Raw genomic sequence first — 12,945 nt, 5'->3', positions numbered from 1 at the left:
ATGTTCCAGAAAGGAAACAAAAAAGATATTCAATAAAGTGCAATAATACAATGAGGTAGTCTATATGTCAAGAAGTATTGTATATGAAAAAGTGACAATGTGCAGCAAGAATAAATAGATGTTCCAAAAGGTGGTACACAATTGATATCCAATAAAGTGCAAAAACACACAATTGCAATGAGGTAATATGTATACCAAGAGGTGGTGTGTATTGAAAAAGTGTCAATGTGCAGCAAGGTGAAAAATAGAAATGGACAATGTGCAAATACAGCAGTGATAAGAGGTAGATGAGAGTATGAGAGCATGTGCAAAAGTGCACTGAAGAGCGACAAAGTGTCTAGGGAAATACTCAATACTCACTGGTGGATGGCTAGAGAGAAGAAGAGGGGACCCCAGGCTCACGGAAAGCCTTAGTGCACCTCGCGGGAAACGCCCGCTTCTAAGGAGGTTGGTTGAGGTTATAATAAAGATGACCATCTATCTATTTATTACAATTTTGCTTTAGTGTGGTGCTTGTAGGGCTATTCTTTACCCTTTTTGGTTTTTGTGATGTTGTCTTAGCTTATAGCAAGCCTAGGCCTTTACTTATCATGTATCATTGTTAGTGGTGCTTGTCAGGGCTGGATTTGTACTTTTTACCGCCCAAGGCCGACTATTACCAGCCGCCCCAACCGAAACCGTATCCTACCACCTCTCTCCACACACACCCATCCAAAAAAATTTGGGCCGATGGTGTCCACTATTGGGGCTAGTGCCGAGGTCTCCATGGCAACATGAAGTGAATCAATCATGTCACACGGGGGAACTGGTCAATCAAGCGATCTACAGGTGATGGGCGTGGTGTGAGCCGTCCACCACACACACATAGTCAAAAGTGGCTCACAATTGGACATTGGGTGGGGTTAGCAACACGTAAAAGTGAGTCCTGTAACCACTGCTGTCTCCAGGATAACAGCGCTGGCCAATCAATTAAGAAATGGGTACTGTGAGAGGCTGCCTTCTGTATTCTGTACTATTTGCTGGTGCTGCCCCTGGTCCTTTCATCCCCCACACCAAGTGTGTGAGACCCGGCCTTCTGTAACTGCCTGGAGCAGCTGCTATGTTATTGGACAAGGTTTGGCTTTTTGCTAGTCACACACTGTTCACAAACGTTTGGTTAACGGACTGCAGCTGCCTGTAGCACAGCACAGGCAGATGCCAGCTGGTACTAATAGTGCAGTTATCCTGACCACTTTCATTTGTTTGGACACTTGCAAATAATGCCCTGCAAATAATGCCCACTGTGTGCAGGCCGCCCCTTGTTTATCTGGTGCCCTAGGCCATGGCCTATGTGGCCTTGCCAGAAATCCGGCCATGGTGCTTGTTCCTATCCCTTCTATGAACTAAATACATCAATTTCCAATCATAAACCAAAGTAACAGTCATAAAATGTTATAGCCCCTGTTTGATTGATGGGCTTTAATTATTGTAATGGGCCCCACTGATGATCCAATCTTTTTCATCCAATCTGAGAATTTCTACCTAATATAAGGGAACTGGCTACTTTATCCATTTAATCAATTACCCTTATACTACATAGATTTACTCGAGTGTGATTTTAACTTGTGAATAGAAATGTTGCGAACCTCCAATTTTTGGTTCGCGAACCCTGTTCGCAAACTTCCGCGGAAGGTTCGGTTCGCGGAAAAGTTTGCGAACCGCAATAGACTTCAATGGGGTGGCAAACTTGAAAATTTAGAAAAATTTCTACCGGCTGGAAAAATGATAGAAAACATGTTTCAAGGGATTTAATACCTGGAGGAAAACATGATTGAGTGAAATACACATCAAAAGTCCCAGGCAAAAATCTAGATTTCACATAAACCCCTATTTTAAGGTCACAAATCTCAATGTTTAATTACAGGCCTACACTGCTTTACAACATCAGGCAGTGTCTCCCTCCCTCCCTCACCTTCCAGGGAATTGTAGAATTTCAAAAGCCAGATTATATACCTTGGCCGGGAATAGAACCCAGGTCTGAGTGCTTGGTAGATAGCTCTCTTAACCGGTATACCACCACCAACACTACATTCTGAAACCAGCCTAGCATGTACCATTACGATATAGCCTAGAGAAAAATGAGCTTGCTTAAAGATTTGTAGGCTTTCAAAAGCCAGCTTACACATACCTTGGCTGGGAATTGAACCCAGGTCTGAGTGCATGGTAGATAGCTCTCTTAACTGCTATACCACCACCCTCACTACATGCTGAAGCCAGCCTAGCATGTACCATTGTGATATACCCAAGAGAAAAATGAGCTTGCTCTCTCTCTAGGACTTGATGGTTTCAACCACTTTACCCCCGCGCGTACGTATTTCTCCGCCCCTTTTTCCATCCTTTAAAAACCAGGGACGGAGAAACACGTACTTTCCGCGTTCCCGACGCTGTCCGCGCTCCCGCTCGTAAACACGCCGCCCGCCGCTAGTAAAACCGCCGCCGCCCGCTCGCCCAGAGATCAATGAACGGGAAAATCCATTCCCGTTCGTTGATCTAAGCCCCACAATGACCCGCTGCTCTCCTATGGGCAGCGCGATCATTGTGAGAAGAAACTCACGTGTCCAGCCTCCTTATTCTTCCTCCAAGCTTCCGGAAGGAGGCTTGGAGGTCGCAATAAAGCAAAAAGTTACTGTGGCCATCTTGTGGCCAAATAGTAAACTACACCCTACACATTTTTCACATACAAATAAATGACTTTTACACAAAAAATTAACTCATTACCTCCCACACTCCCCATTTTTTTTTTTTTTGTAATTAAAAAAAAATTAAAAAATTTACAATTAAAAAAAATACATAATTAGTTACCTTAGGGACTGAACTTTTTAAATATTTAAGTCAAGAGGGTATAACACTGTTACTTTATAAACTATGGGCTTGTAATTAGGGATGGACGCAAAACTGAAAAAAAATGCACCTTTATTTCCAAATGAAATATTGGCGCCAAACATTGTGATAGGGACATAATTTAAACGGTTTTATAACCGGGACAAAAGGGCACATAAATTTCATGGGTTTTAATTACAGTAGCATGCATTATTTAAAAACTATAATGGCCGAAAACTGAAAAATAATTTTTTTTTCCCCCACATTTTTCCTATTTTCCCATTAAAACACATTTAGAAAAAAATAATTCTTGGCATAATGTCCCACCTAAAGAAAGCCTAATTGGTGGCGGAAAAAACAAGATATAGTTCATTTCATTGCGATAAGTAATGATAAAGTTATAGACGAATGAATGGAAGGAGCGCTGAAAGGTGAAAATTGCTCTGGTGGTCAGGGGGTAAAACCCCTCAGTGGTGAAGTGGTTAAGCTGAAAATTCACTTCAATGGCATCAACGGATACCAACAGAATTTCACAGGCAATTTCAGAATTCTGCCAGATTGAAAAAGCAATTTCGTTCCGACCAAATGGAATGGAATGACCAATTTCCGCCCAAAATTGCGGAAAATACAATTCTGCAGAAAGCGGTGACCATCCCTACTAGAGAGAGAGAGATGAATCTACATGGTTATCTGGGGTTCTCTTCGGACAACTGTTGAACACAAAAGGCAAGGCCATGCTTGGGTGGGGTTGAACTACCAACCTTTTAGTTAACAGCCAAACACACTAACCAATTGTGCCACAGAGACTGTGTTCTATTCCAGTGGTGCTCACCGCCAGGTCGTGATCATGCTTACGCGTGGATTCATGACCATTTTGACGCATTCCGCCTCGGACATGCTAAGCCGTGAATAGATTTTCAACCACGAAATCTGCTTCGGCTTCGCGTGAATGCGGACAGAAATCCGCATTCACGCTCGTGAAACCCGGCACTGAAGTCGTGGTTAGCGGAAATGTGTCAAACTATGCGGAAGTGACACATTGCAGGCCAATCAGAGGGCCCCAGCCAGGCCCTAGCAACCAATCACAGGAGGGGAGCTATGCCCTCCCCTCCTGAATATAAAGCGGCGGCCATGATGGAAAAGCTCTGTCCTTGCTAGACTGTGGTGCTGAGAGGATTATCTCCAGGCCATTGTTGTTTGAGCAAGTGCATTTATTGTGTTAAAAACAAAGCGTTTTTTTTGCTAACACTGCTCTTATACTGTACACAGTTAGCTAGTCAGTGAGTGATTTTTGTAGTTAGTTGTAGTCAGTGTAGTGTAGTGGGAGTGTGGGAGTCTAGTGATTATTTAACTGTGTGTAGTGCAGGCAGGTTCAGTGCTGCAGTGTAGCCAGTGTAGTGGGAGTGGGGATTATCTGTGTGTAGTGCAGGCAGGCAGGTTAGTGCAGCTGCAGTGTTCACTTGTATATTCCAGTGACAGTTATACACTTGTACTATTTGCAGGCAGCCAGTCACACCGCCGGCGCCGCCACTCTCTGCCAGCGCTGTTCATTCATTCTGTCAGTGACCTTGTGCAGTGCCCACTGCTCGCTGGCATATAAGCATCTCATTACACACTTGTATATTATTTCAGTGACAGTTATACACTTCACTTGTACTATTTGCAGGCAGCCAGTCACACCGCCGGCACCGCCACTCTCTGCCAGCGCTGTTCATTCATTCTGTCAGTGACCTTGTGCCGTGCCCAGTGCCCACTGCTCGCTCGCTGGCATATAAGCATCTCATTACACAGTGTGACATCCTTGTGTGCCCACTGCATCCTTCAGTGACCTAGTTGTATATCCAGTGCCCACTGCATCCTTCAGTGACCTTGTACTGTGCCCACTGCATCCTTCAGTGACCTAGTTGTATATCCAGTGCCCACTGCATCCTTCAGTGACCTTGTACTGTGCCCACTGCATCCTTCAGTGACCTAGTTGTATATCCAGTGCCCACTGCATCCTTCAGTGACCTTATACTGTGCCCACTGCATCCTTCAGTGACCTAGTTGTATATCCAGTGCCCACTGCTGTGCCCACTGCATCCTTCAGTGACCCACTGCATCCTTCAGTGACCTAGTTGTATATCCAGTGCCCACTGCTGTGCCCACTGCATCCTTCAGTGACCTTGTACTGTGCCCACTGCATCCTTCAGTGACCTAGTTGTATATCCAGTGCCCACTGCTGTGCCCACTGCATCCTTCAGTGCAGGCTCGGACAGAGCCGCCAAACCACCGATTCTCCTGGGGGCCCCAGAGCTAAGAGGAAAGGGGGCACAGCTTGGAAGGGGGGGAATTGGGCACAGAGCGGCGGGGAGGGGGGGAAGCGTCCCCCCCCCCTCCCTCACCTAGGGCCCCCCCTTCCGCGCACCCCCCTCCTCCAGAAGTGCAGCCAGCAGCGAGCGAGAATAGCTACAGAGATGATGCTATCTCGGCTCCGCTCCGAGTCCACATGCCGCTGCCCTGCTGGTCTCTGACTGTAGTGTGTGACGCTGTCCAATCACGCTCTCGCAGTACTTCCTGCGAGAGCGTGATTGGACAGCGTCACTACAGGAGACAGAGACCAGCAGGGCAGCAGCGGCATGCGGAGTGGAGCGGAGATAGCATCATCTGAAGCTGGTAAGCTATTCTCCGCTCGCTGCTGGCAGCACTTCTCGAGGAGGGGGGTGCGCGGAAGGGGGGGGGGGGCCCTAGGTGAGGGAGGGGGAGGGGGAAGCTTCCCCGCTGATCTGTGCCCTCTGCCCCCCCTTCCAAGCTGGGGGGGACTTGCATTGTGTGGGGGTATCTCTGCCACCAACCTGATCAGGGGCGAGCCTGTGCGGGTGCTGCGGCTAGGGGGGTGGGGGTGGGGGACTGTCACTCACTCACTCACTAACTAAAGGGGGTCCCTGTCACTCACTACATCTACTGGTCACATATACCCCCTGGCTACCTCTACTGGGCACATATACCCCCTGGCTACCTCTACTGGGCACATATACCCCCTGGCTACCTCTACTGGGCACATATACCCCCTGGCTACCTCTACTGGGCACATATACCCCCTGGCTACCTCTACTGGGCACATATACCCCCTGGCTACCTCTACTGGGCACATATACCCCCTGGCTACCTCTACTGGGGACACTGGCTGTTTGTCATTATGTGCATTTACTGGTGAAAATCTGTCTCTTATTAGGTTCATTTGCTGGTGAAAAGCTGTCTCTTATTATGTACATTTACTGGTGAAAAGCTGTCTTATTATGTGCATTTGCTGGTGAAAAGCGGCCTCTTATGTGCATTTACTGGTGAAAAGCTGTCTCTTATTATGTGCATTTACTGGTGAAAAGTTGTCTCTTATTATGTGCATTTACTGGTGAAAAGCGGTCTCTTGTTATGTGCATTTACTGGTGAAAAAAACTGTCTCTTATTATGTGCATTTACTGGGGAAAAGCTGTCTCTCATTATGTGCATTTACTGATGAAAGATTGTCTGTCATTACGTGCATTTACTGGTGAAACGCTGTCTCTTATGTGCCTTTAGTGGGGAAATGTTGTCAGTAAAAATCTTTTGTCAGTAAATTTGTAGGTATTTGTCAGTAAAAAGTAACGTGAAAGGTTGGTAACACTGGCAGGCTGTGCGGCGCAACGGGAAAGATACAGGCAGCCCACCTCACGCTTGGGCTTGGCGGGGGGAGGAGCCGATGACAGCGAGCAAGAGTAGGGTGGCCAGGCAGCCATAAATACGCAGTGTGTGACTGCATCGCACTCGCAGAGCCTCTCAGCCTGAGTCAGTCCAGAGACTAGCAGACTCTCAGGCAGCCAAAGCCAGCCAGGAGCAAGCCAATGGAAGAGGGGTAGGAATGGGGTATCGCATGCGTAAAGAGGTGGAAGGTGTGGGTGTGATTAGGCAGGACATGGGTGTGGTTATGTGGTTGGGCGCGGTTAATTTAACCACTCCTATAAGCGCCAGAGAAAATCTTGCACCCAGGTGCCAGGCACCCCAGGCTCACCCCTGAACCTGATTGCATAGTGTGGGGGTATCTCTGCCACCAACCTGATTGCATTGTGTGGGGGTATCTGCAGCCAACCTGATTGCATTGTGTGGGGGTATCTCTGCCACCAACCTGATTGCATTGTGTGGGGGTATCTGCAGCCAACCTGATTGCATTGTGTGGGGGTATCTGCAGCCAATCTGATTGCATTGTGTGGGGGTATCTGCAGCCAACCTGATTGCATTGTGTGGGAGTATCTGCAGCCAACCTGATTGCATTGTGTGGGGGTATCTGCAGCCAACCTGATTGCATTGTGTGGGGGTATCTGCCAGGGCTGTGGAGTCGGAGTCGGGGCAATTTTGGGCACCCAGAGTCGGAGTTGGAGTCGGAGTCGTGGTTTCAGAAACTGAGGAGTCGAGAGTCGGAGTCGCATGATTTTTGTACAAAATCCACAGCCCTGTTAAGTATCAGACTAAGGAGTCGGAATCGAGGAGTCGGAGTCTGAGCAATTTTGGGTACCCGGAGTCGGAGTTGGAGTCGTGGTTTCAGAAACTGAGGAGTCGGAGTCGGAAGATTTTTGTACCGACTCCACAGCCCTGGTATCTGCAGCCAACCTGATTGCATTTTGTGGGGGTATCTGCCACCAGGCTGGAACTTCCTTGGTGGGCCCTTGGTGTCCCAGTCCGACCCTGCTTCAGTGACCTTGTACTGTGCCCACTGCATCCTTCAGTGACCTAGTTGTATATCCAGTGCCCATTGCTGTGCCCACTGCATCCTTCAGTGACCTTGTACTGTGCCCACTGCATCCTTCAGTGACCTAGTTGTATATCCAGTGCCCACTGCTGTGCCCACTGCATCCTTCAGTGACCTTGTACTGTGCCCACTGCATCCTTCAGTGAACTAGTTGTATATCCAGTGCCCACTGCTGTGCCCACTGCATCCTTCAGTGACCTTGTACTGTGCCCACTGCATCCTTCAGTGACCTTGTACTGTGCCCACTGCATCCTTCAGTGACCTAGTTGTATATCCGGTGCCCACTGCTGTGCCCACTGCATCCTTCAGTGACCTTGTACTGTGCCCACTGCATCCTTCAGTGACCTAGTTGCATATCCAGTGCCCACTGTTGTGCCCACTGCATCCTTCAGTGACCTTGTACTGTGCCCACTGCATCCTTCAGTGACCTAGTTGTATATCCAGTGTCCACTGCTGTGCCCACTGCATCCTTCAGTGACCTTGTACTGTGCCCACTGCATCCTTCAGTGACCTTGTACTGTGCCCACTGCATCCTTCAGTGACCTTGTACTGTGCCCACTGCATCCTTCAGTGACCTAGTTGTATATCCAGTGCCCACTGCATCCTTCAGCGACATTGTACCGTGCCCACTGCATCCTTCAGTGACCTAGTTGTATATCCAGTGCCCACTGCTGTGCCCACTGCATCCTTCAGTGACCTTGTACTGTGCCCACTGCATCCTTCAGTGCCGTTGTACTGTGCCCACTGCATCCTTCAGTGACCTTGTACTGTGCCCACTGCATCCTTCAGTGACCTAGTTGTATATCCAGTGCCCACTGCATCCTTCAGTGACCTTGTACTGTGCCCACTGCATCCTTCAGTGACCTAGTTGTATATGCAGTGCCCACTGCTGTGCCCACTGCATCCTTCAGTGACCTTGTACTGTGCCCACTGCATCCTTCAGTGCCGTTGTACTGTGCCCACTGCATCCTTCAGTGACCTTGTACTGTGCCCACTGCATCCAGTGATTCATTACTAGCAACATGTCTGGCAGGGTTTCGCGGGGTGAGAGGAAAGGGAGTTCAATTGCCTCAGCCACTTCTGGGACTGCTCCACGTCCAGGGAGAGGACACCCAGCTGTACGTGGTCGTGATGCAGCAGAAAGGGGGGCAGCAAAGCCTGGGCCGAGTCAGCGGACGCCATTGTCCAAATATTTTAAAGTTTCTGGTCCCCGTGTGGTGGTTGAGCAAATGGAACCTGACGTACTCATGGACATCATGACTTCCTCCCAGACCTCTACTGTGAGCACCACTCCAAGCAGCCGGCAGCAGCCGCCAATGTCGCACGCTTGTTGTGACATCCACCTCAGCACCCACTGGTCAGCAGCCCTCCCAGGATGACAGCGTTCTGTCCCTCAGTCTGGCATCTGGGAACCTGCTGATGCAAGAAGCTCAGGACTTAGGCCTCGTTCAGACTATACGCGCTGCCGTCCGCATTTTGGCAGCGCGTATAGTGTGCGACACGCAAGAACGGTAGAAGGGCATAGACAGCCCTTCTACCGTTCCCATCATATGCGCTGCGTGGCAGCGCGATTGCGCTATCGCGTGCTGCACGCATTTTTGGGAATCGCAGCGCAGATCCCATTCATTGTAATGAATGGGATCTGCAGCGCAGCGCATAGGAGCGCAGATGGCGTGCGATCGGACGCGTTGCGTTCCAATCGCACAGCCATCTGCGCTAAATGATGTGAATGAGGCCTTACTGGGGACTGATGTGGCAGAGATTGAGATCGGGCCACAATCACAAGCGTTGTTGAGTTCTGGTGATGAAGAAGAGGGGTCTGTGTCTGGGGATGTAGGGACAGAAGAGGAGGCGGGGGAGTCAGAGGAAGAGCTGGATTATGATGATGCTGCTGATGATGACGACGTTGTGGACCCTAACTATGTGCAGCCTGCTGAGTCCGTGGAAGAATGGTCAGAGCAGGATGATGAGTCACCTCGGCCTAGGCAAGGATATCACCATATATTTCAGGCAGGGGCATCGGCAGCAGTGGGCGTGGAGGAAGTAGACCGGACACTGCTTCAGCCGGCACCACCACCATGCAACCCCCGGCAACTACTACCACACATTGTTTCGCTGCACCCTCTGCTAGTGGGGGCCGCAGTAAATTAAAGTCACCAGTGTGGGATTGCTTTGACGAATGTACTGATGACAAAAGGTATGCGGTGTGCAGGTTATGCAGCAAAAAAGATTGAGCCGTGGGAAAAGTCTGAGCAAGATGGGTACCTCATCCCTCCAGGGCCACCTGAGAAGCCGCCACTGCCGCGAGTATGCGGAGTTTAAGAGGAAGCAGACACTGCTGGCAGGGGTTCCTGAGAGCAGAAGGTCCACCAGCGCAGCAGCATCATCCCTCCCTCAGGGTCGTGAATCCCCCACAGCAGTAGCAGTAGTAGTAGCACGCAATCGCTCTTCCACCTCGGCTACTCAGGACACAGACATTGAGGCTGGCAGCCAGTGTTCGTCTCTCTCCTCTGTCTCCCCTGCATCCCAGCGTCGTCAGACCCTGCTGAGCGACACCTTTCAGGGTCTGACCAAGCCTCTGCCTCCAAGCCACAGGTGGATCCGCAAACTAAATGGCTTGCTGGCCCGGTCCATGGCATCACAGCTGCTTCCCTACTCCCTGGTGCAGGAGGGGAGCGCCATGCGGACGCTGCTCCAATTTGGCATCCCCGAGTGGCAAGTCCTGCCACTATTTCAGCAGGAGCGCGATCCCAGCACTCCACAAGTTTGCGGTGGAAAACGTGGCCCGTTCCCTGGACTACTCTGTGGGCAAGCGGGTCCACGTGACCATGGACTCGTGGAGTAGCAGATTTGGGACAGGTCGCTACCTGTCCTTTACGGCCCACTGGGTGACACTGATGGAAGGGAGGGAGGACAAGAGCGCATCAGCCCAGCTAGTGGTGCCACCACGCGGGATCAGGGGGGGATGCAGAAGGGTCCTGTCACGACACTCCCTCTGCACCCGGAAAGCAAGCCCGCCTCGGCAGCAGCAGCGCCAAGCCTCGGCACTGCCAAGCCCTTTTAAAATTGGTGACCCTGGGGAAGGAGAGGCTTATGGCCACCAACGTCCTGGCCGCCCTCAGGAAGCAGGAGCGGAGGTGGCTGACCCCCAGAGGCCTGGAAGTGGGGTATGTGGCAGCCAATAACGGGGCCAACCTGGTGGCAGCAGTGCAGCAGGGAAACCTCCAGCACATCCCCTGCTTGGCCCACGTGCTCAATCTTGTGGTGCAGCGCTTCTTGCGCACCTACCAGGGGATGAGCGAGCTGCTGCAGGATGCCCGGGCGGTGGTACGCTTTTTCCGCCTGTCAGCCACTGCCTCTGCACTCTTGTCCACCTTACAGCAGCAGTATGGAAGGCCACAACACTGGCTGATCATCGACATGCCAGTTCGCTGGAATTCGACTCTGGCCATTTTGGAGCGGCTGTGTCAGCACAGGCTGGCTCTTAGGGCCTACATGCTAGACCTAAGTGTCCCCATGATTACTGCCACTCAGTGGACACTGATGCAGCAAGTATGCCTGGTGCTGAGTCCCTTCCTGGAGGCAACCAAGATGGTCAGTGAGGAGCGGGCCTCTGTGTGCCAGTGGGTGCCCTTGGTTTGTCTACTGGAGCAGGCAATGGACAATTTAATTGAGCGTGGGGATGAAGCCCTGAGGCAGTTGGAAGAACAGGAGCAGATGGCAGCACAGTCCAGCTCAGAGGAGGGCTCACAGCAGGTAGTCGAAGAGTTGGAGGTCCCTAACCTGAATGAGGAGGAGGAGCAGAGTGCAGCAGGCGTTGTACGTGGATGGCGGTTTGAGGAGGACAACGACATGGCACAGGAAGAGGACAGGCATGCGTTATGGGACAATGGCGAGGAAGATCTTGCTGGCAGGGCCCACTTGTTTCCCATGGCTGTGCACATGTTCTGCTGCCTTCGCAGGGACCACTGGGTGATCCAGATGCGTTCAAGGGAGGAAATCTGGATTACCGTGATGCTTGATCCCCATCTGAAGGGGAAGCTGGGAGACTTAATGACGCCATCCACCACCGAGCAACGCACAAGGGAGTTGAAGGAGGCCCTTGTGCGCAGACTACTGGAAGCATTCCCCCAGCCTTCCACCCCCACTGTAACTGCTCTGCCAAGCCAGCAAGAGGTGCCTGCCATTGCCACTAGCAGCACAACAACAACTACCAGCAGCAGCAACTGGCGCCCCGGAGACCTGAAGAGCCTAAGCAAGAGCCTGTATGCAGTGCAGCAGCCCAGAACAGAGGTGCCCGCCACCAACCAGCACAAGCAACGACTGACCACCATGGTGTCTGACTATATGGGGTCATCCAGCGGGCTCAATGACACCGACAGCCCCGTGGACCCCTTGGAGTACTGGGTCAAGAGACTGGACATCTGGAGCGAGCTTTCCCAGTACGCCCTGGAACTCCTATCCTGCCCTCCTTCCAGTGTCCTCTCAGAGAGATGCTTTAGTGCGGCCGGTGGCGTGGTCACAGAGAAGCGCTCTCGGCTCTCCCACGCCTCTGTGGACAAACTCATCTTCCTGAAAATCGACCAGGCTTGGGTGGAAGGTGAGTTCCTGGCCCCTATTGTCGGACACAGGGGGACATGAAGTGGCTGCTGCATGTGCTGTTGTTAACTATGCCTGCCTTTATAAAGACAGTTACTACCTGCCTAGTGCCTACCTTGGTTATTTTTTTGGTGTTATGGTACTACTACCAGTAAGTTGCCATGGTCCTCCTGAGCTGCTGAACTGACCGCCCGCTTTGTCCTCCTGACTCAGTCGCTACTACACTTTGCGTTCACACTGCCCGGGTCACTGGGTGCATTTAATTTTTTGGCCAGCACTATGACGCTGTGCTGCTACTACTACCACCAGTATGTTGCCATGGTCCTTCTGTGCTGCTGCTGCTGAACTGAACGCCCGCTTTGTCCTCCTCCTCCTCCTGACTCAGTCGCTACCACGGTACCACCAGTGCACTCTGTCTGCGTTATCACTGCCCGGGTCACCCGGTGCATTTAATTTTTTGGCCAGCACTATAACACTGTGCTGCTACTACTACTACTACCAGTATGTTGCCATGGTCCTTCTGTGCTGCTGCTGCTGAACTGACCGCCCGCATAGCCCTTCTCCTGACTCAGTCGCTACCACCACTGCACTTTGTGTTCACACTGCCCGTGTCCACTGACAACTCTGCTGCGATGTCATTGCTAATTGCTGCAAAAAAAAAAAAAAATTACAAAAACCTCTCTGGGGCCTTTTTGGCGTCAGCCACTCATCCTCCTCCAGCGGTA

Source organism: Hyperolius riggenbachi, chromosome 11 (assembly GCF_040937935.1).
Source record: "Hyperolius riggenbachi isolate aHypRig1 chromosome 11, aHypRig1.pri, whole genome shotgun sequence".
NCBI lineage: Eukaryota > Metazoa > Chordata > Amphibia > Anura > Hyperoliidae > Hyperolius > Hyperolius riggenbachi.
Note: the sequence above shows the minus strand (reverse complement) of the source record.